At 44.9% G+C, this 20634-nt stretch overlaps 1 protein-coding gene across 13 annotated transcripts in view; it reads right to left on the minus strand.

Annotated features, from left to right (window-relative positions):
* Positions 1-20634, minus strand: part of PBRM1 (polybromo 1) — a 2726611-nt gene that overhangs the window by 384303 nt on the left and 2321674 nt on the right. The window lies entirely within an intron of this gene.

Raw genomic sequence — 20634 nt, forward strand, 5'->3', positions numbered from 1 at the left:
TATAGCCAAAAGAAGTCAGAGGGCTGAAGGGAGGGTAACGAGGACTGCAACAGTGAATACACTCTAACATCTACATTTATATTAAGTGTACACAACTATACTATGTTCTTCGTGTTTCACTGTTGCAGTCATCACATTTGGGTAGATTCCCAAAGCTAAGGATGGGAGGAGGAATTTAGATAGCATTGACCAGCTATAAGGCCCTGCAAGACTTCAGTGGCAAAGCCAGCTCTGGATTTAGAGAAAATTGGCAAATGGTAATGCTTGCTGAAAGTATGTACAGAACTCCAGGTAGCAGCTTCTAGGATGTCTCTGGTAGGGACACCTCTGAGAAAGGCTGCAGAGGTAGATGCAGCCATGGTTGAATGGGGTCTAATCCCCTGTGTGCTTATAGCAGAAATGAATGCAATGGCCTATCCATTTAGAAATGGTTTGCTTTGAAATAGCCTTCCCCTCTGCCCCTGCAGCAAATGCCACCAGCAGTTGTTCAGACTTCCTTAGAGGTTTAGTCCTGTCCAAGTAAAATCTAAGTTGTCTGTGCACATCTAAGGAGTACAGTATCCGTTCCCCTTTGTTCTGTGGATTAGAAAAGAATGTTGGTAAATGAATGGACTGATTAAGAGCCACACTGGATACCACCTTGGGCATGAAAGAGGGATTGGTCCTGAGGGACACCCTGTCCGCATGAAAGATGATGAAAGGCTCCACTGCCATAAGGGCCTGTAATTCAAATACCCTTCTTGCTGAAGTGATTGCTAAAAGGGAAGCCATTTTCCAAGAAAAGAATTTTAACTCTGCAGTTGCAGCTGGCTCAAAAGGAGGAAGAGTGAGTTTTTCCAATACAAAATTACGGCCCCAGGCTGGGGTTGGGGCTCTCCTGGGTGGTTTTAAGTTTTTGGCCCCTCTGAGGAACTGCTTGAGCAGTGGGTGAGAAAAGAGGGGTGGTTCCGTGTTGTAATGAGCTGAAATGGCTGAAGCATGAATTTTGATGCAGGAAAGGAAAGGCCCTTGTGAAGCATCTCAGTTAAGTATTGAAGAATCTGAGGTAAATTGTGCGCTGCTGTGGCCATCCCTTGAGTTTGGTTCCAGGCACAGAATCTTTTCCATTTTTCGGCATAGGATTTTCTAGTACTAGGCCTCCTTGCCTCCAAAATAACATCCAACACTTGTTTACTGAAGGATGGTAACGGAGAGATTAGGTAATTAGACAGGCTGCCAGATTCAGGGTTTGAAACTGAGGACGCAGAATCTGGCCCTCCTGCTGTGACAAGGGGTCTGAGGTAGGTGCCATGGGGCCAGCTGTGAAACACTCGGCAAGAGGGGGTACCAGTGTTGGTGTGGCCAGTCTGGTGCAATCAGTATCATCCTTGGTTTGTCCTGTTTGATCTTTAGTAGTACATTGGAGAGGAGAGACAGAGGAGGAAAGGCATAAACTGATAGTTTTTTCCAACTGAAGGACAGAGCGTCTACTTTCCAGGCTTGTGTGGAGTCTTTGTGCAGAATTTGTCCAGTTGGTAGTTCTGGGGGGAGGCAAACAGGTCCATATCTGGGATCCCCCATTTGTTGATCAATACGTTGAAAATCTTTGGTTCCAGTTTCCACTCGTGTGGGTCCATGAGATTTCTGCTTAGTTCGTCTGCCAGTGTATTTAGTTTTCCTGGCAGGAATTGAGCCTGTAGATGCACTTGGTAGCTCACGGCTGTGTTCCACAGAGTAATGGCTAGTCTGCAGAGGGGTAAGAATGGGTACCCCCCTGCTTGTTTATGTACCACATAACAGTGGTGTTGTCCGTCTTTACCATTAATTGTCCTGGAAGAATGTGGTCCTTGAAGGCTGTCAGAGCATTCTGTACAGCTAACATTTCTTTTTGATTGATATGCAGGTGTACTTGGGTTCCATTTGCCCTGAATGCACTTCCCTGCCAGGTGAGCCCCCCATGCATAGTCTGATGCATCTGTTGTTAGGGTTTGGGCAGCAGGGGGTAGAGTGAATGGTAGTCCCTTGTTTTGGTGGCAGGCCTCTGCCCACCAAAGGAATTCTAACTGTAGGCAAGGTATGATAGGAATCATTGCTTCAAGATCCTGAGAATGTTGACACCATAGGCTTTTTAGATACCATTGTAGCATCCTCATATGCAGTCTTGCATATGGAATTAGTAGAATGCATGAGGCCATGAACCCCAAGGCTTGCAGTATTTGCCTTGCAGATAGCAGGGTTTTTGTGGCCACTAGTTTGAAGTAAGTTGTCAAATGAATTTGTTTCTCTGGCATGAGGAAAGCCATCTGGGAAGTCGTGTTCAAGCTTGCTCCCAGGAATATAATTTGCTGATGGTACCAGCTGTGATTTCTTTTTGTTTATGGTGTACCCCAGACAAGTTAACACCTTTTGTACAAATGGCAGATGATTCAGAAGTATGTCCTGGCTTTCTGCCTGAATTAGACAATCGTCCAGGTATGGGTATATCTGAATATTTCTTTGCCTGCAAAATGCAATAACTGGAGCTAGGCACTTTGTGAATACTCTGGGTGCAGTAGATAAGCCAAAGGGCAGTGCAGAGAACTGATAGTGCATGCAGCATGCTTTGAAGTGTAGGTATTTTCTGCAAGATTCCCTGATTGGGATGTGCAGGTAGGCTTCCTTTAAATCCAGTGGTGCCAACCAGGCATCTCTGCCTATCATGGGAAGCAACTGGTGAAGAGTTAGCATTCTGAATTATGGAATAACGAAAAAGGTGTTTAGGTTAGACAGGTCCAGCATAGGACACCCTAAGTTGTCTTTTCTGGGTACCAGGAAAAGTCTTGAGTAGAAACCTTGTCCCTTTTCCTCTTCTGGTACAGTCTGAATACCGTTAATCTTAAGAGAGAGACTACTTGCTTTTGAGCCTCTGCCCACTGATTTGGGGATAGATTTGGACAACCGTTTGGGGTTGGTAACGTGTGGAAGTGAACTCTGTATCCTTGGGAAACTTAGTTTAAAATCCATTTGTCCTGGGGTAATGAGTTTCCAGTTTTTTTGCTTGCAAAGCAATCTTTCCCCCTAAAGGAGCAGTCAGTTGAGAAGTGCTTGGAAGTTTTAAAGTTAAGTCATTGAGACAGCTTACCGGGGGGGGGGGGGGGGGTTTACTACTCCCTGATTTGGAAGTGGGAGCCCCCTACTGCTTAGTCCTGTGTGCACCCTGGGACTGAAGCCTGGGTGTTCTGCTGGTTCTGGGTTTGAACTGAGAAGGCCTGGAAGAGGCAGGAAAGGACCAATTTTTTGAGGGCCAATGCCTACTAAATCTAGGAGGCTGCACTTGTAAGAAATCTTTAACAGTTTGCATAGATTTAGCTTTTTCCTCCATCTTTTTAAGAACTTCTTCTGTTTTGTTGCCAAACAGGTGGTCCTGATTTAAGGAAGCACCCAGCAATTTAGTTTTAAAATGATCTGGCAAAGATTGCTCCTTAAGCCAAGCATGCCTTCTAAGTACAGACCCGGTGACAGCAGCCCTACAAGATGCCTCTAGTGAATCAAAACCACATTGCAAAGTATGTTTTCCAACCTGTTCAGCAGAATGCATTAAATCCTGTAAATACTTGTTTTCAGCACAATCAAGAATCATTTTCTGTTTAAGCAATCCCATAATATGCTGCTGATACTTTAACATATGAAACTGACAATTTAAGGCCCTGATGGCCAAGGCTGCAGAAGTGTATACCTTCTTTACCCCATGTATCCAGAGCCCTGGAATCTCTATCAGAGGGGACAGGATTTTTGGTGGTAGTATCCTTAATGCCCTTGGTTCCCTGTGAAATGGTCTCAGGATCCGCAGTAGGATTTTAAAAAAGGAATTTGTGAAAATCAGGAACCCTGTAATATCTAACAGGTTTTCTGGGAGTAGGAGGTAAAGAGTCAGGGGCCAAGCTAGACTCCGAAAAGGCATTGTCAACAATGTCCAGCACAGGAGGGATAGCTAAACGCCTGTGCTGGGGCAGGAGTAAGAAATCTCTAAGCCTCTTTTTAGAATCAGAGTAATCCTGGCTTTCCCAGTGAAAATGCTCCTTAAGAGTATGCAAGGTTTCACCAAAAGAAAAATCCTCTGGGGGAGAAGCAGAGGGAATAGAGTCCTCTGCATCAGAATCCTCATAGGTAGATAAGGGTAAATCCTGGTCATCAGAGGAGACAGAAATTTCAGAATCCTGGTCAGAAGTATCACAAGCAAATTCAGTCCTAGATCTCTTAGAGGGGGAAGGTTGGCTTCCCCTGATTTAAGTAATAAGGTTTTCAGCCATTCTTATCATTTGTTTTTTTAGGCATAGAGGCCTGAGCATGCGGCCTGGGCGTCGGTTTTCCAGGCATGGTTCAAGTTTTAGGCCTTAAAAAGGTGGCGCTGGTTTAATATGCAAATCCATAGGCCTGAATACACCCTCAGAAGCCGGTGCCTGCACAGCGGCTCCAGACCCATCCAAGGTAGACATCCGCAGGTTCCACAGTTGAAGCATCTCGCGGCATACTGGACTCCAAATGGGTCTCAGTAGAGGCCTGCGAATCTGAAGTAGTGGGTATCAGGGGCTGCGAAAGGGCCTCACTGAGTACCAGTGAACTGGCAACTTGCTTAGGAGAAGCGTCGTCGGCAGCTTTGGACCTAGGCTTTATCTTTTTCAAAATGTCGGTAGTCGGGAGGTTTACCAAAGACATATCTGGATAATTGAACAGAGTACCAAAATATTTAGAAACGAAAATGTACAGACAACGAATAGTTCATGGTTTAAACAAGGCACAAAACCGACAGTGAGGTACATCGTGGTCAGGGCCTAGGCAAGGAATACAGTACGAATGAAAATCTTTATGAAGTATTTGCTTTCCACAAGAAATACAATTATTGACTTTTACTGACATCGGTTTAGAGCAAGAAAAAGTTTCCCCAATGGGGTACTTAGCTTTAGTTGAAGACTTCGGTTCTGAAACTCGAAAACGAAAATTTCAGTCATTGGCCGACCAGCACTTACGAACTGCTTCTGCTTCAGGAATTGCATGGCAAGAAAGACTGATGTAATGGTATCGGCTGCATGCTTTATACCCCTGACTACCTGACGTCACGGAAGATGAGACAGCAACTGACGCAGGACCCAAGACTTTGATAATCAGGCCGACTGAGGGCTACTGCAAGCAGATAACCCAAATGTGATGACTGCAACAGTGAAACACGAAGAACATCCTGCTTTTTAGGAGTAAAAGGAACAGCAGCATTTAGAGAAAATATGAAAGTTGGCTGAGACGATCTCAGGTAGGAAGTTTTGCCCCTTGTAAAGGGAACTTAAGTGTCCAGAGCAGCAGCTCTAGGAGAAAACAACTTCCTGCAAAAGAAACTTGAAAATACTCCAGAGAAAGCTACTATTACAAACGGTCTCCAGCAATATAAGATTAAACTAAAGGTATGAGTTGTGCTGTTCAGTTAAAACCACAAGACTATTTTGTTTGGAAGAACATGTCTTGTCTACACTTTAAATTCACAATTAACTACATTATTTCATGCTGCACTCATCTTCCACAGCGTGTATAACTGTTGCACAGGGCTCCTAAGATGAAAACACAGCCTGAAAATGCTTGGAATAAATCTGCAAAAGGTGCAATCACTAGCATTGTCTTTATATTTTACTGGCCTCTAGTCTTCCCCACACAACCATCTGGTTCTCACAACCCAAAAGGTCCACCATCTCCTCTTACTCCTTGATAGGTCCACTTTGTTCACTTCTTGCTCCAGTACCAGAGAAAGATAGGAAGGGACGCATGACAGTCAGAGAATGCGTCCATCATTCTATGGAAGGCTAGGGCAGTTTTAGAATATCCTATGGCTTTCCACCTTTGCTGACAGGTAAGCATGGTGCAATGCTTACTACAGAGTGCCTCATTGTGAGTACCCACTTCCTCAAACCCAAAATATTTAGCTAGAGTGCATGTAACACTTGGTTCATTCACACACTCAATTCCTTATACTTATGGAGAACATTTTCAGACCTTATGCCAATGGGCTGCCATGGGGCAGAACACAGCACTTGTGTTTCTATTACTGTTTTGCACCCACACATCTAGGATGGATAAGCTAGTATCAGCCACATAATCTCACTTCTCTCTGACCAACTCCTCCAGCAGTCACAGGTTCATAGTAAGTACTAAGCTAGCTGCCCTTGTGAGCCATTTTAAGCCTATCGAATTCAAAGGTGAGAATCAAAAGAGTACAGTTGTGTACACTTACCATAAATGTAGATGTCTGAGTGTATTCACTGTTGCAGTCATCACATTTGGGTTATCCCTGCCAGGGTAGCCCTCGGCCAGCCCCAATACCAGAGACTTAGTATTTCTGAGTCGGTTGCTGTCGCTTGAGGACTGACATCAGGTCGTCAGTAGTATAAAGTAAGGCAGCCGACACCATTACATCAGTTTTTCTTGCCCTAACCTGTCAGCAGCCGCCTAAGTAGGAGGCCAGGTTCTGGTGGAAGAACCCCACCAGTAGAAAATAAATACCAATACGTTCCTTGTAAGGAAAGGAGAACAAGTCTGAATGGTAATAAAAGGAGAAAGAGAAAAAAGGTGGATGGAGGGAGGGAAACCAGTACTGCAACAGTGAATACACTTGAACAACTACATTTATGGTAAGTGTACTCAACTGTACTATGTTCTTCGTGTTTGACTGTTGCAGTTATCACATTTGGATTGATTCCCAAAGCTGAGGAAAAGGGTGGAGGCAGTGAAAGAAACTTGGGGCTGGCTAGGATGCCCTGCAAGACTGCAGAGGAAAACCCTGCCCTGTATTTGGAGAAGAGAGAGCAGGTGGTAATGCTTGGTAAAAGTGTGAACAGATATCCAGGTGGCAGCCTCCAGGATGTCCCTGGTGAGGACTCCTCTGAGGAAAGCTGACATGTAGAGAGTGAAGAATCCTTTCCTCCTTGTTCTGGGGATTAGGGAAAAAAAGTGGGCAAATGAATGGATTGGTTGAGAGCCACACTGGACACCAGCTTGGGCATGAATGATGGGTTAGTTCTGAGGGATACCCTGTGTGCATGGAAGATGACGAAGGGTTCCACAGCCATGAGTGCTTGCAGCTCAGACTCTTCTGGCTGAAATGATGGCCAGAGGGAATGCGGTCTTCCAGGACAAAAAGTTTAGCTCTGCAGAAGCAGCTGGTTCGAAAGGGGGAAGGGTTAGTTTTTCCAATACAAAGTTAAGGTCCCAAGCTGGTGTTGGTGCCCTTCTGGATGGCCTCAAGTTGCTAGCCCCTCTTAGGAAAGTACAGATGTGTACACTTACCATAAATGTATATGTTCAAGTGTATTCACTGGTGCAGACATTACATTTGGGTAATCCTGCTGGCAGGTTGCTCTCAGTCGGCCTGAATTCCCAAGTCTTGGGTCCTGTGTTTTTCTTGCCCCAGATGTCAGGTGCCCCCAAAAAGGGTAGCCAAACTTTATATAAATACACTAATATAAATTTTACCTTCATCTATAAGCAAATATACCACATAGGTAGTATAAATCAGAGAAGGATAGATAAGATCCACAAGAAAAAAGGGGGAAGGCGGGTGGGTAACCTGGACTGCAACAGTGAATACACTCGAACATCTACATTTATGGTAAGTGTACACAACTGTACTATGTTCGTGTTTCACTGTTGCAGTCATTACATTTGGGTAGAGTCCCAAAGCTATGGTTGGGAGGCTGGACCTAGACAGCAGTAAGAGCGGCTATGAGGCCCTGCAGAACTGCAGTGGCAAAGCCTGCCCTGGATTTAGCGTAGAGTGGCAGATGATCATGCTTTGTAAAGGTATGCACTGAACTCCATGTAGCCTCCTCTAAAATGTCTCTGGTTGGTACTCCCCTGAGAAAGGCTGCTGAGGTGGCTGCAGCTCTGGTGGAATGAGGCCTAATGCAAGTAGGCACTGGCTTGCCATGCTATAAGTAGCAGAAATGAATACAGTGGCCTAACCACTTAGAAACAGATAGGCTTTCCTTGTGATCCTGCAGCATATGCCACTAGTAATTGCTCTGTCTTCCTGAAAGCTTTGGTTCTGTCCAAGTAGAATCTAAGCTGTCTGTGTATGTCCAAAGAATGCAGAATTCTCTCCCCCTTGTTCTGTGGATTTGGGTAAAAGGTTGGCAGATGGATGGCTTGGTTAAGCACCACACTAGACACTACCTTCGGCATAAATGTTGGGTTTGTCCTCAGGGAGACAGTGTCTGGATGAAAAATGATGAAAGGTTCCACAGCCATGAGCGCCTGTAGCTCTGAAATTAGTCTTGCAGAAGTAATTGCTAAGAGAAGAGCTGTTTTCCAAGATAAAAACTTCATATCAGCAGTAGCAGCTGGCTCAAACGGAGGCAGGGTGAGCTTTTCCAAGACATAGTTGAGGTCCCATGCAGGTATTGGTAGTCTCCTTGGGGGCCTAAAATTTTTGGCTCTTCTGATGTACTGCCTTAATAAAGGGTGAGAAAAAAGTGGTGGCTCTGTATTGTAATGAGCCTAAATGGCAGAGGCATGAATTTTAATTGAAGAAAAAGATAGGCCTTTGTCCAGCATCTCAGTTAAGTATTGCAAAATTTGAGGAATATTTGGTACCGCTGTATCAGTTCCTTATGCCTGGTTCCAGGCACAGAATCTCTTCCATTTTCCAGCATAAGACTTTCTAGTAGTAGGCCTTCTGGCTTCCAGAATGACATCCATCACAGCTTTACTGAGAGGTGTTTTTTGTACGACTACATTATCCGCCATGCTGCCAAGTTTAATGTCCTGAGTTGGCTGTGCATGATATGATTGTTTTGCTGGGACAGTAGTCAAGGTATTTGAGGTAATGTCCAAGTTGGGTATAGAGATAAGTTCCTTAGTACTGGATACCAGTACTGGCGTGGCCAGTCTGGGGCAATCAGTATCATCTTTAGCTTCTCCTGTCTGACGTTTAGGAACACCTTGGGGAGGAGAGGCAGTGGAGGAAAGGCATATACGGACAGGTTTTTCCAGCTGAAAGATAGGGCGTCCACTTTCCATGCTTGTCTGTGATATGTCCTTGTGCAGAATCTTTTTAGTTGGTAATTGAGAGGGGAGGCAAATAGATCTATGCCCGAGCATCCCCATTTCCTTGACATCATGCTGAAGACTTGTGGATCCAGCTTCTACTTGTGGGGATCCATGAGGTTTCTGCTTAGTTCATCTGCCAGAGTACTTTCCTTTCCTGGCAGGAATTATGCCTGCAGATGTACTTGGTAAGTCAAAGCTGTGTCCCACAAGGTCATGGCTAGTCTGCAAAGGGGGTAAGAATGTGTGCCCCCCCTGCTTGTTTATATACCACATGACCGTGGTGTTGTCTTTCTTTATCAGTAGTTGTCCCGGATGAAGTAGGTCCTTGAAGGCTGTCAGGGCATTTTGAACAGCTAGCATCTATTTTTGATTGATATGTAGATGCATTTGATTTGAGGACCATGTGTCCTGAATACATCTTCCTGCCATGTGGGCTCCCCAGGCATTGTCTGATGCATCCGTTGTTAGTGTCTGCCTGGCTGGAGGTAATGTGAATGGCTGTCCCTTGTTCTGGTGACAAGCCTTTGCCCACCATCAAAACTCCTGTTACAGGCAGGGAATGAGAGTAATGACCGTTTCCAGGCTGTGGCAATGTTGAGTCCAAACATTTTTTAGGTACCATTGAAGTTTCCTCATATACAGTCTTGCATATGGAATTAGTAGGATGCAGGATGCCATGAAGCCCAAAGCCTGCAGAATTTTTCTTGCAGATAACTGGGCCTTTGTTGCCAACATTTTGCAATAGGCAGTCAGTTGCCTTTGTTTGTCTGGCGTGAGATAAGCCATCTGGGCAGTTGTATTCAAGCTTGCACCCAGGAATGTTATCTCTTGTGAGGGTACTAGTTTTGATTTCTTTTTGTTGACTGTGTACCCTAGGCATGTTAGAAGTCTTTTCACGAACGCCAGATGTTGAAGAAGAATGTCCTTGTTCTCTGCTTGAATGAGACAGTCGTCCAAGTAAGGATATATTTGTATTCCTCTTTGTCTGCAGAATGCAATTACTGGTGCCAGGCACTTTGTAAAGACCCTGGGCACAGTAGATAAGCGAAAGGGCAGTGCAGAGAATTGGTAATACATTGAACCAGCCTTGATTCTTAGGTATCTTCTGCATGATTGTCTGATTGGAACATACAGGTATGCCTCTTTTAGGTCTAAAGTCACAAGCCAAGCATTCTTGCCCAGCTTGGGCAGAAGCTGCTGCAAAGTCAACATTTTGAATTTTGGAATATCCAGGAAAGTGTTCAGAATAGATAGTTCCAGTATCGGCCTCCAGGCCTTGTCCTTTCTGGGTACCAAGAACAGTCTTGAGTAAAATCCTCGTTCCTGCTCTTGCTCTGGTATTTGTTGAATGGCCATGTCTATGAGGGATGAGATTTGTTTTTGTGCCTCTGCCCGTTGATTTTTTGGCAGAGCTGGCCAGCCGTTTGCCTTTGGCAGAGTATGGAAATGGACCTTGTAGCCTTGTGACACTATGTTTAGAGCCCACTCGTCCTGGGTTATGATGTGCCAGTTTTGAGCAAAAAGTGCTAATTTTCCCCCTAAGGGTGCTGCCAGAAGATAAGTGCTTGGTGCAGGTAGGGGGAAGTCACTGGGACTGTTTTCTGTATGTTTGTGATCTATCTTCTCCAGCTTTGGAGGTAGAAGCACCCCATTGCTTGGGCCTGTAAGAACCTTGCACCTAGGGCGTCTGGATCTGCCCCCTTTGAGGTCTGTCTGACACAGGAAAGGACCAATTTTTTGTAGGCCAGTGTCTACTAAACCTAGGTGGCTGTACTTGTAAAAAAATCTTTGACAGTTTGCATAGATTTAGCTTTGTCCTCCATTTTCTTTAACACCTCTTCTGCCTTAACACCAAACAAAGTATCATGTTGTAAAGGTGCATCTAGTAATTTAACTAATATGATCAGGCAGATTTTGTTCCTTTAACTAAGCATGCCTCCTAATTACAGAACCCGTAGCTGCGGCCCTGCAGGAGGCCTCCAAAGAATCAAAACCACATTGCAAAGTATGTTTTCCAACTTGTTCTGCTGCACACAATAAATCCTGCATTTCCTTTTTTTTCTGCACATTCAGAATTGAACATTTTCTGTTTAAGCAATCCCATGACATGTTGCTGATACTTAAGCATGTGAAATTGACAGTTTAAAGCCCTTATAGCCAAAGTTGCAGATGGGTAAACCTTTTTTCCCCATCTATCCAGTGCCCTTGAATCTCTGTCAGAGGGCATTCGATTTTTTGCCTTTGGACCCTGTGAAATAGTTTCTGGGTCAGCAGCAGGGTTTTTAAAAAGAAATTTGTGCGAGTCAGGAACGCTGTAATATCTGTCAGGCTTAACAGGAGCTGGGGGTAAGGAGTCAGGGGTCAGACTAGACTCCGAAAACACATCATCTACAATGTCTAACAGGTTGAATGGCTAGAGGCCCGTGCTGAGGTAGTAAAAGAAAATCCCCAAGCCTCTTTTTAGATTCTGAAAAATCTTGGCTCTCCCAGTGGAAATGCTCCCTCATGGTATGCAAGGTTTCCCCAAAGGATTAGTCCTCAGGAGGAGATACTGAAGGTATAGATTCTTCCGCATCAGAATCCTCATAGGGAGGAAGAGAATATTCCTGATCAGAAGAGGAATCAGAAGAAATAGAAACCTGATCTGAAGATTCATAGTCAAGTGTCTTGCCTAGGCCTCTAATCAGGAGTGGGATGGGAACCCCTGATCAAGGTAATCAAGTCTTCGGCCATTTTGAGCATCTGTTTTTTGGGCATAGAGGTCTGTCCACGTGGCTCTTGAGTTTGTTTCCTTGCTTTAGAAGGTGCTTTAGTCTTTGACTTTGAAGCTGAAGTTGTTTTAATGGAAAGATGTTTAGGTCTGAATACACCCTCAGAAGCCGATACCTGCTCAGTGGCTCCGGACCCATCTGAGGGATTATCGTCCGAGGCGCCAATACCATGAGTATCCAGCGGCATGGCCAACTCCACGTGGGAGATGGTAGCGGCCAGCGACTTTAAAGTAGCGAGAGTCAGGGGCTGTGAAAGCGCCTCACTGAGAACCGGTGAACCAGCGACTGGCTTAGGAGAAGCTTCGTCGGTTTTGGGCCTCAGTTGTTTTTCTCTATCCTTTTCTTTGCGTTTTTTGTAAACTCCGGTAGTTGGATGGCTATCCAACGACATTTCAGGATAATTAAACTGGCGTCCAAAAAAGTTTAAAGCAAAATCATACAGACGCTTAACAGTGCGTTGGTTAAATTTAGCACAAAACTGACAACCAGTAACGTTTTGATCAGGGCCTAGGCAAGGAATACAGTAAGAAAGCAAATCCTTATGAGGTACTTGCTTTCCTCAAGAAATACAATTATTAACTTTTTCTGACATCGGTCTGGAGCAAGAAAAAGGTTTCCCCAATGGGGTACTTAGCTTTATTGAAGACTTTGGATCTGAAAATCAAACACGAAAATCTCAGGAGTCGGCCAACCAGCACTTGTGAACTGCGCTTCTGCTTCGGGCACCACGCGGCAAGAAAGACTGAAGAAAATGGCATTGGCTGCTTCTTTTATACCCCTGACGACCTGACGTCAGGGAAGGGGTGACAGCAGCCGACTCAGGACCCAAGACTTTGGAATTCAGGCCGGCTGAGGGCAACCTGCCAGCAGGATTACCCAAATGTAATGACTGCAACAGTGAAACACGAAGAACATCTGTTTGATCAAAAGGTGTGAGAAAAGGGGCTGCTCAGTGGGAAAATGAGCAGAAATAGCAGAGGAATGGATTTTTATAGAGGAGAAAGAGAGGCCATTGTGTAGCAGGTCAGCTAGGTAAGCCAGGATGAGAGGGAGGGAGGGCTGTGCCATATTGGCTTCCTTAGCCTGGATCTAGGTGCAGAACCTTTTCCATTTATCAGCATAAAACTTTCTGGTGCTAGGACATCTGGCCTCACGGATAACATCCAGAACCTGCTTACTGAGGTTGGCAGATTGGTTTGGGGTTAGGGAATAAACCAGGTTGCCAAATTGATTGTCTGTAATTGGGGATGCATGAATTCCCCTTCCCTCTGGATCAGGAGGTTTGGGATCTGAGGATATTGCCATGGAGGTAGCGGGGACAGGCTGCGCAGCAAAGGGTACCAGTGCTCCCGGGGCCAGTCTGGAGCTATAAGAATTATCCTTGTTTTTTCCTCCCTTATTTTGAGCAGTAACCTGAATATGAGAGGTAGGGGAGGAAAGGCATAGACAGATAAATTGACCCAGGGAAAGGACAGGGCATCCACTTTCCAAGCCATGCAGTGATGCTCCCTGGTGCAGAATTTGCTTAGCTGATTGGTTGGTGTGGGAGGCAGAAAGGTAGACTTTCGGGGTTCCCCATTTCTGAGTTATTAGGGTGAAGGTACTTCTGTTGAGTTGCCACTCATGTGGGTCCAGAAGATTTCGGCTTAATTGGTCTGCCAGAGAGTTGAGAGAGCCTGGCAGGAATTGTGCTAACAGGTGTAGTTGCATGGCAGAGTCTGTGCGCCATAGGGTGATGGCCAGCCTGCATAGAGGGTACGAGTGAGTCCCTCCTTGCTTGCTGATGTACCACATCACAGTGGTGTTGTCTGTTTTGATGAGAAGAGCCCCTGGAGAGAAAAGGGCCTTGAAAGCTATCAAGGCGTGCTGCACAGCCATCATCTCTTTTTGATTAATGTGCAGAGGGACTTGTTGTGGGCTCCATTGGCCCTGTATGCACCTGCCAGCCAGGTGTGCACCCCAAGTGTAGTTTGATGCGTCTGTGGTGAGGGTCTGGGAGGCGGGGGTGGGGTGGGGAGAAAGGCATTCCCTTGTTGTGGGAGCATGCTGTTGCCCACCAAAGAAAATCTTTTCTGAGGCAAGGAATTATAAGTAAAAGAGAGTTTTCAGGTCTTGAGAGTGTTGACAACCCAAGGCTCTTTAGGTACCACTGAAGTTTCCTCATATGCAGTCTGGCATATGGAATGAGTAGTATGCAAAAGTTGCCATGAACCCCAGGAGCTTGCAGGATTTTCCTTGTAGATAGCTGGGGCCTGGCGGCTAGTTGAGAGAAGCAGGCTGTCAGAAAAATTTGTTTCTGGGATGTTGTGTCCAGACTTGCTCCCAGAAAGATTATCTTTTGGGTGGGCACCTGTTTGGATTTCTTTTTGTTGATCGTGTACCCTAGGGAGGTTAGTAGGGTCTTTACAAAGGCCAGGTGCTTGAGCAGCTTTTCCTGGCTGTCTGCCTGAATAAGGCAGTCATCTAATTATGGGTAAATCTGAATATTTCTTTGTCTGCAAAAGGCAATGGCCGGAGCCAGACATTTTGTGAAAACTCTGGGAGCAGTAGATAAGCCAAAGGGAAGAGCAGAGAACTGAAAATGTTGAGATACTGCCCTGAAGGGGAGATATGTCCTGCATGATTCCCTAATAGGAACGTGGAGGTAAGCCTCTTTTAGATCCAGGGTGGCTAGCCATGCGTCCTTGGAGAGCATGGATAGCAGCTGATGAAGGGTGACCATTTTGAATTTTAGGATCACTAGGAAGGTGTTTAGAATGGACAGATCGAGGATGGGGCGCCAGGTGCTCTCTTTTCTGGGCACCGGAAAAAGTCGAGTAGAAACCTTGGCCTATCTGTTCTGCAGGAATGTGCTCTACTGCCCTCATAGAGAGCAGGGAAAGGATTTGCTTTTGAGCCTCTGCCTACTGATTTGGTGGTAGATCTGCAAACCCTTTTGGGGTTGGAAGAGTGTGGAATGAAAAATTTGTATCCCTGAGACACAATGTTCAGAACCCAGTGGTCCTTGGTAATGGTGGCCGAGGTGCTTGAGTGAAAGGAGAGTTTTCCTCCTAGGGGTAAGTGACGGTGGGCAGAGGGAGGGGGTGGAGGAGGTGAGTCATTGTTAGTTCGCACCATAAGGGGGTGGCTCAGAACTCCCTGGTTTTGAAGTGGAGGTAGTCCACTGCTTAGATATCTACATTCTCTGGGGCTGCTTTCTGGTGGGTCTGCTTCCATGGGGCCTAGGCTGGGCCGGTTTACTGGAAGCAGGAAAGGACCAGTGTTTGGAGGAACAATGCATGCTGAACCTAGGGGGCTGGACCTGCAAGAAATCCTCTACTGTTTGCATAGATTTTGCTTTTTCTTCCAAGAAACCTTGGCCTATCTGTTCTGCAGGAACGTGCTCTACTGCCCTCATAGAAAACAGGGAAAGGACTTGCTTTTGAGTCTCTGTCCACTGGCTTGGAGGTAGATCTGGGAACCCCTTTTGGGGTTGAAAGGGTGTGGAAGGAAAATTTGTATTCCTGAGACACTATGTTGAGAACCTGATGATCGTTGGTAATGGTCGCCTAAGTGGTTGCGTGGCCCCGGGGAACCAGACTGGCTTAGTGGGAGCGGGAAAGGACCAGTGTTATGTGGGACAATGCCTGCTGAACCTGGGTGGCTGGACCTGTAAGAAATCCTTAACTGTCTGCATAGATTTTGCTTTTTCTTTCATCTTTAAGACCTCTTCTGCCTTAGTGCCAAATAAGTTATCTTTGTGCAAGGGGGCATCCAACAATTTAGATTTGACATGGTCTGGCAGGGGCTGTTCCTTAATCCATGCATGCCTTCTAATGAGAGATCCAGTGACTGCTGCCCTGCAAGAAGCTCCTAGGGCATCAAAACCACAGGACAAGGTGTGTTTAGTTACTTGACTTGCAGAATGCATTAACTATTGTAAATCTTTAGATTCTGCCCAAGCAGGAAAGGAAGATATTTTTTGTTTAAGGAGTTCCAAGGTATGTTGCTGAAATTTCAGCATATGAAACTGACAATTTAGTGCCCCAAGAGCAAGAGTAGCTGAGGTGTATACTTTTTTACCCCATCTGTCCAATGCTCGGGAATCCCCGTCTGAGGGGGTGGGATTCTTAGCAGAGGTTGCTTTAATCCCTTTTGGCCCTTGAGAAATTACCTCAGGGTCAGCTGTAGGATTTTTAAAAATATATTTGTGTAAGTCAGGGACTCTACAGTACCTGTCTGGTTTTCTGGGAGCAGGAGGAAGGGTGTCAGGAGTCAAGCTGGATTTGAGGAAAACATCCTCCACAACATCCAGGACTGGGGGGATGGCAAAGGGTCTGTGTTGTGGAAGATCAAGGAATTCCCTGCATCTCTTTTTAGAGTGAGAGTAGTCCTGACTTCCCCATTGGAAATGCTCCATTAAAGTATGCAGGATTTCCCCAAAGGGAAAATCCTCTGGGAAAGAGGCCTTAGGAATGGAATCCTCTGCATCAGAATCCTCATAGGTGGAGACGGGTTGCATGTCTTCATAATCAGATGCATCGGATTCATCTGACTCTTGTTCAGACAAAACTACAGGAGACGGATCTCTTTTCCTTTTGGAGGGGGTAGCTTGGGTTCCCCTGGATCAGCATGATAAGGTCTTCCGCCATTTTAAGCATTTGAGACTGAGGCAAGATTGCAGGTGCCTGACAGTGGGCAGTCAGTTTCTTGGGTGTGGTTCGTACCCTGGGCCTAATTAACTCGGTAGTTTTAGAAAGAACGGTAGTCATGAAAAAAGACGTCTGTTTGTGTCGAGATTCGGTAGTGTGAAGGACTTCCTCAGAAGCCAGTGCCTGCTCAGTGGCTTGGACTCATCCAAGGTAGCGACGACCGCAGCATCCTTAGTCAAAGAAGAGTTTTGCGGCATACTGGACTCCAAAAAGGTCTCGGTAGCAGCCTGTGAATCAACAGAAGCATGCATCAGGGGCTGTGAAAGAGCCTCACTGAGTACCAGAGAACTGACAACTAGCTTAACGGAAGCGTTGTTGGTAGGTTTGGACCTGTGTGGTGTGTGTCTGTCTTTACCTTTAAATGTTTTCAGAAGATCTGCTGTCAGATGGCTTACCGAAGCCATATCAGAATTCGAGGACTATAAGCGAAAATAGCTGGCTACAATAAGGGCCCGATGACAGATAGTTCTGGTGTTGAACAAAGCACAGAAGCGACAACAAGGGACGTCGTGGTCTGGGCCTAAACAAGGGACACAGTAAGAGTGGAAGTCTCTGTGTGGTATTTGCTTTCCACAGGCGAGACCATTATTAACTTTTTCTGACATCAGTTAGTGCAAGAAAAAAGGATCCCCAACAGGCTACTTAGCTTTAAAAGACTTCAACTTCAATTCAGTAGACAAAAACTCAGGTAGCGGCCGACCAGCACTCGTGAGAACTGCTTCTGGCTCCACGGCAAGAAAGACTGATGTAATGGCATTGGGTGCCTTACTTTACACTACTGACAACCTCACGTCAGTCCTCAAGTGACAGCAACAGACGCAGAAATACTAAGTCTCTGGTATTCGGGCCGGCCGAGGGCTACCCTGGCAGGGATAACCCAAATGTGATGACTACAACAGTGGAACACAATGAACATCTGTACCACGTGTCCATGGGGCAAAGACCTTAACCATTACACCAATGCTTCAAACTTAGGTCATCTAACGCATAGTCAGGACTTCATTCATGTGTCATAGGGGTGGCATACTTGTTGAACTTAACTGGGGATTTCAATGCACAGAAATTCTTTGCCATTCACAACCTCCCATCACAACATTATCTTCTCCCACAAGTTAAAGTGGCAAAAATACTGTTATTTATTAAAAAGTATTGTAAATCAAATAATTGATGAACTACTCACAAATGAGAAACAGCTGAGCAAATGACAACTTCAAAGTGGGAAGAACAGCTGAAGATGGTCATAGTAAAGCTAGACTTATACAGCATATATGCCTGACAAACATTGGTAACAGAGTGAGACAAAGGCTGTCTTTCACAGATGGGGGTGGGGGTGGTGCTAATAAACTGTAACAAATAGAATGGACAAACAAATGACATTAACAAATGACACCCCGTCATACCACTGCAAAACCTGTATGTGTAAACATGCAGATACGTGTGCACATTATACACACACACACATATAATTAAACAGAACTGCTGGTGCAACTTTTCTTTTTCAGTCTATTTTATTTATGTATGTATGTTTGTTAACCAGGTTAAAGGGCTGACACAAGATAATTTTCTGCTGTTACCCCAGGCAAAACAATAACAGAAAGACACAACTGTACATAAATATGCCTTACACAACTGCATTGATCAGTGCTATAAAGCAAAAATACAAAACATGCACATATATTATGTGTGTGTGCATATATGTATATATGGGTCTACTTCATATCATTGAAATTTCATAAAGAATAGTTGTGTACAATCTTACCATAACCATAGATGTCCTTCTCTTCCATGTTGCAGTATTCTTGTTGTGGGATTCCCTGCCCTCAGGCAACTCGTACGTCGACTCCTATACAAAAGATTCAGCTTGGCTGTTGCAGCTGCGTAGGACGTCACACATAGGGCCATAAACCAGGGGCCTTAAATGTGACGTCTGCACGCAGAATCCTCAGAAATTGAAGCTCAGCGGGTAGAGTAGAAGGTCCAGCAAGAAGAGGTGCCAGTGGTGTCAGGTATGGGACCCTGGGGTCCTTCTGTAGCATATATATAACACCACCTAGCAAACAAACTTTCTACTATGTTTCTGCAGGGGGGCAAGCCTTCATAACCCCTCCCCCCCGTATATTAAATATACCAACTCCAATTTCGCACTACAGTGGAAAAAAGTTAATTTCCTAACCTATGAGGTTAGGAAGATAACTTTTTCCACAGTAGTGCGATCTTGGAGTTGGTATATTTAATATACGGGTGGGGGTGGGGGGGTGGGGGGGTTATGAAGCACACTTTCAATCTTCTGAGTTTTCAATGTTTTGGGTTTTCAGTGTTTTGAATTTTCGATGTTACGGTCTCAATGTGAAAAGTTTCAACGTTATGAAATGTCAGTGTTAAGACATAAGCTCGTATATACACAATATATATATATATATATATATATATATATATATATATATATACACACACACACACACACACACACACATACATACACTCACAAGTATATTACTTTAAATTGGCGATGACTGCAACAGTTTCACTGATAATCTTCAACAAAACAAAAAATAAAAATCTAATAGAAGTGACTGGAAATGTAAACAAATGTGTTAACTGTGCCACTTAAAACAATTAAAAACTTAGTGTTTACATGGGAGGAACACACCTCAACAAGGGGGCTCCTCCACCACACTCCCGGAAATTAAATATACTAATTCCACAGTCACACAACTGTGGAGGAAGAGGAACATTCATTAACTATATTACAGCTGAACTGCTGGAGTAGAACAGTAATGCAATGCAACCCACTTTCACCAACTACTTAAATTACCAAACACAGTGGCATACAATAAACACGTGCCATGTCCAAACCAATGGACCCCATATAGAATTAAATGTGAGCTAGAAATAAAGACATATGTGCAAATAATGTCACAAAGGCAAAAGGGGAGTTAACATGCAGAACTAGTAAATGTAACAGTAGGAAGACCTCACCCAGTGGCTCTTCTACTGCACACAGATGGGTCATTTGTTTTGTGGGATGGGATCTGGTAATTCCTCAGTTAGGAGAGAGCCCTACAACCAATTTGTTCTTGCTCAGGAAGCCCCATCACCCCATGTTTTCCTCAATGACGAGAGTTGGGTGGCAGCAAGCAGGCAAGCTTGCTCATCCTGTGAAGTGGGCTACCCGTCCTCCTGGTGCAGCACCTTATTCTTCATCAGCAGCTAGCCGAGATCCGACGTCTCTGTCTGCTGAATCCCCCATCTTGTTGAGGTGCACTATATCCGTGCTTGCTCCAAAGACCCATACTCGTGGGTGTTAATGTTTACTGCTTCTGCTGTCACCCAAATATTGCGCCAGAGCCATCTTTCTTCCCCTAGGGTGGGAAGCAAGCAGTGGCTGCTCATTCCTGCCCTCCCCTGCCACTAAATGAGCTTGGATTGCCTAGGTGATGTTCATTTCTTTATCACTCAATCCCACCACAGCTGGCTCTGGAGTGCTGCAGCGACTCATAAGCACTTTGCAGTGGTACAAGTAGAAAATAATCCAAAGGACAAAAATCCTCAAATGGGAAGCAGTTTTCACAGATATATCTCAGAAATGTCCTATGCCCCAGGCGAATAAGAACACACAGATAAGCATCTTGCTGTCTACTCTGAAAAACTAAACCCATATGTTCAGGAGTAGGGCAAGTGGCAAAATGGTCAGTAAAGAATGACAGAATTTGCTTTTAACATCCATGACAGGTTTCAGTTATGTCATCCTTTTGAAAATGAGGTAAAAACAGACCCTCTTGCCCCAAAATGGTTCACTGCTAAATTTGCCACTATGGCTCGTTTCTGAAACAGAGTGAACTTTTTCTTCCCTGAACACAGGAAGACGAGTGGATGAAGGCATTCTATTGAGGGACAGACTACTAAAAGAGGTTGTAACAACAGTTCCAACATGTGGATACATCAAAAACTTGCTACAAAAGATGGAAGATTCAAGCACCCAAAGGAATGGTTCTTCATGCTTTTATGTGAACAAGAAACTGCTCATTAAGCAGTTCCTGCATCAGAAGCTGGCAGGTGGCTATACAGCTGTTAGATGGATTGCTTAGGTTCTGGCTAAATATTTTTTATGAAAAGTAACTTCTTGG

This window comes from Protopterus annectens, chromosome 7.part1 (genome assembly GCF_019279795.1).
Source record: "Protopterus annectens isolate FY-2018-M chromosome 7.part1, PAN1.0, whole genome shotgun sequence".
Classification (NCBI taxonomy): domain Eukaryota; kingdom Metazoa; phylum Chordata; order Ceratodontiformes; family Protopteridae; genus Protopterus; species Protopterus annectens.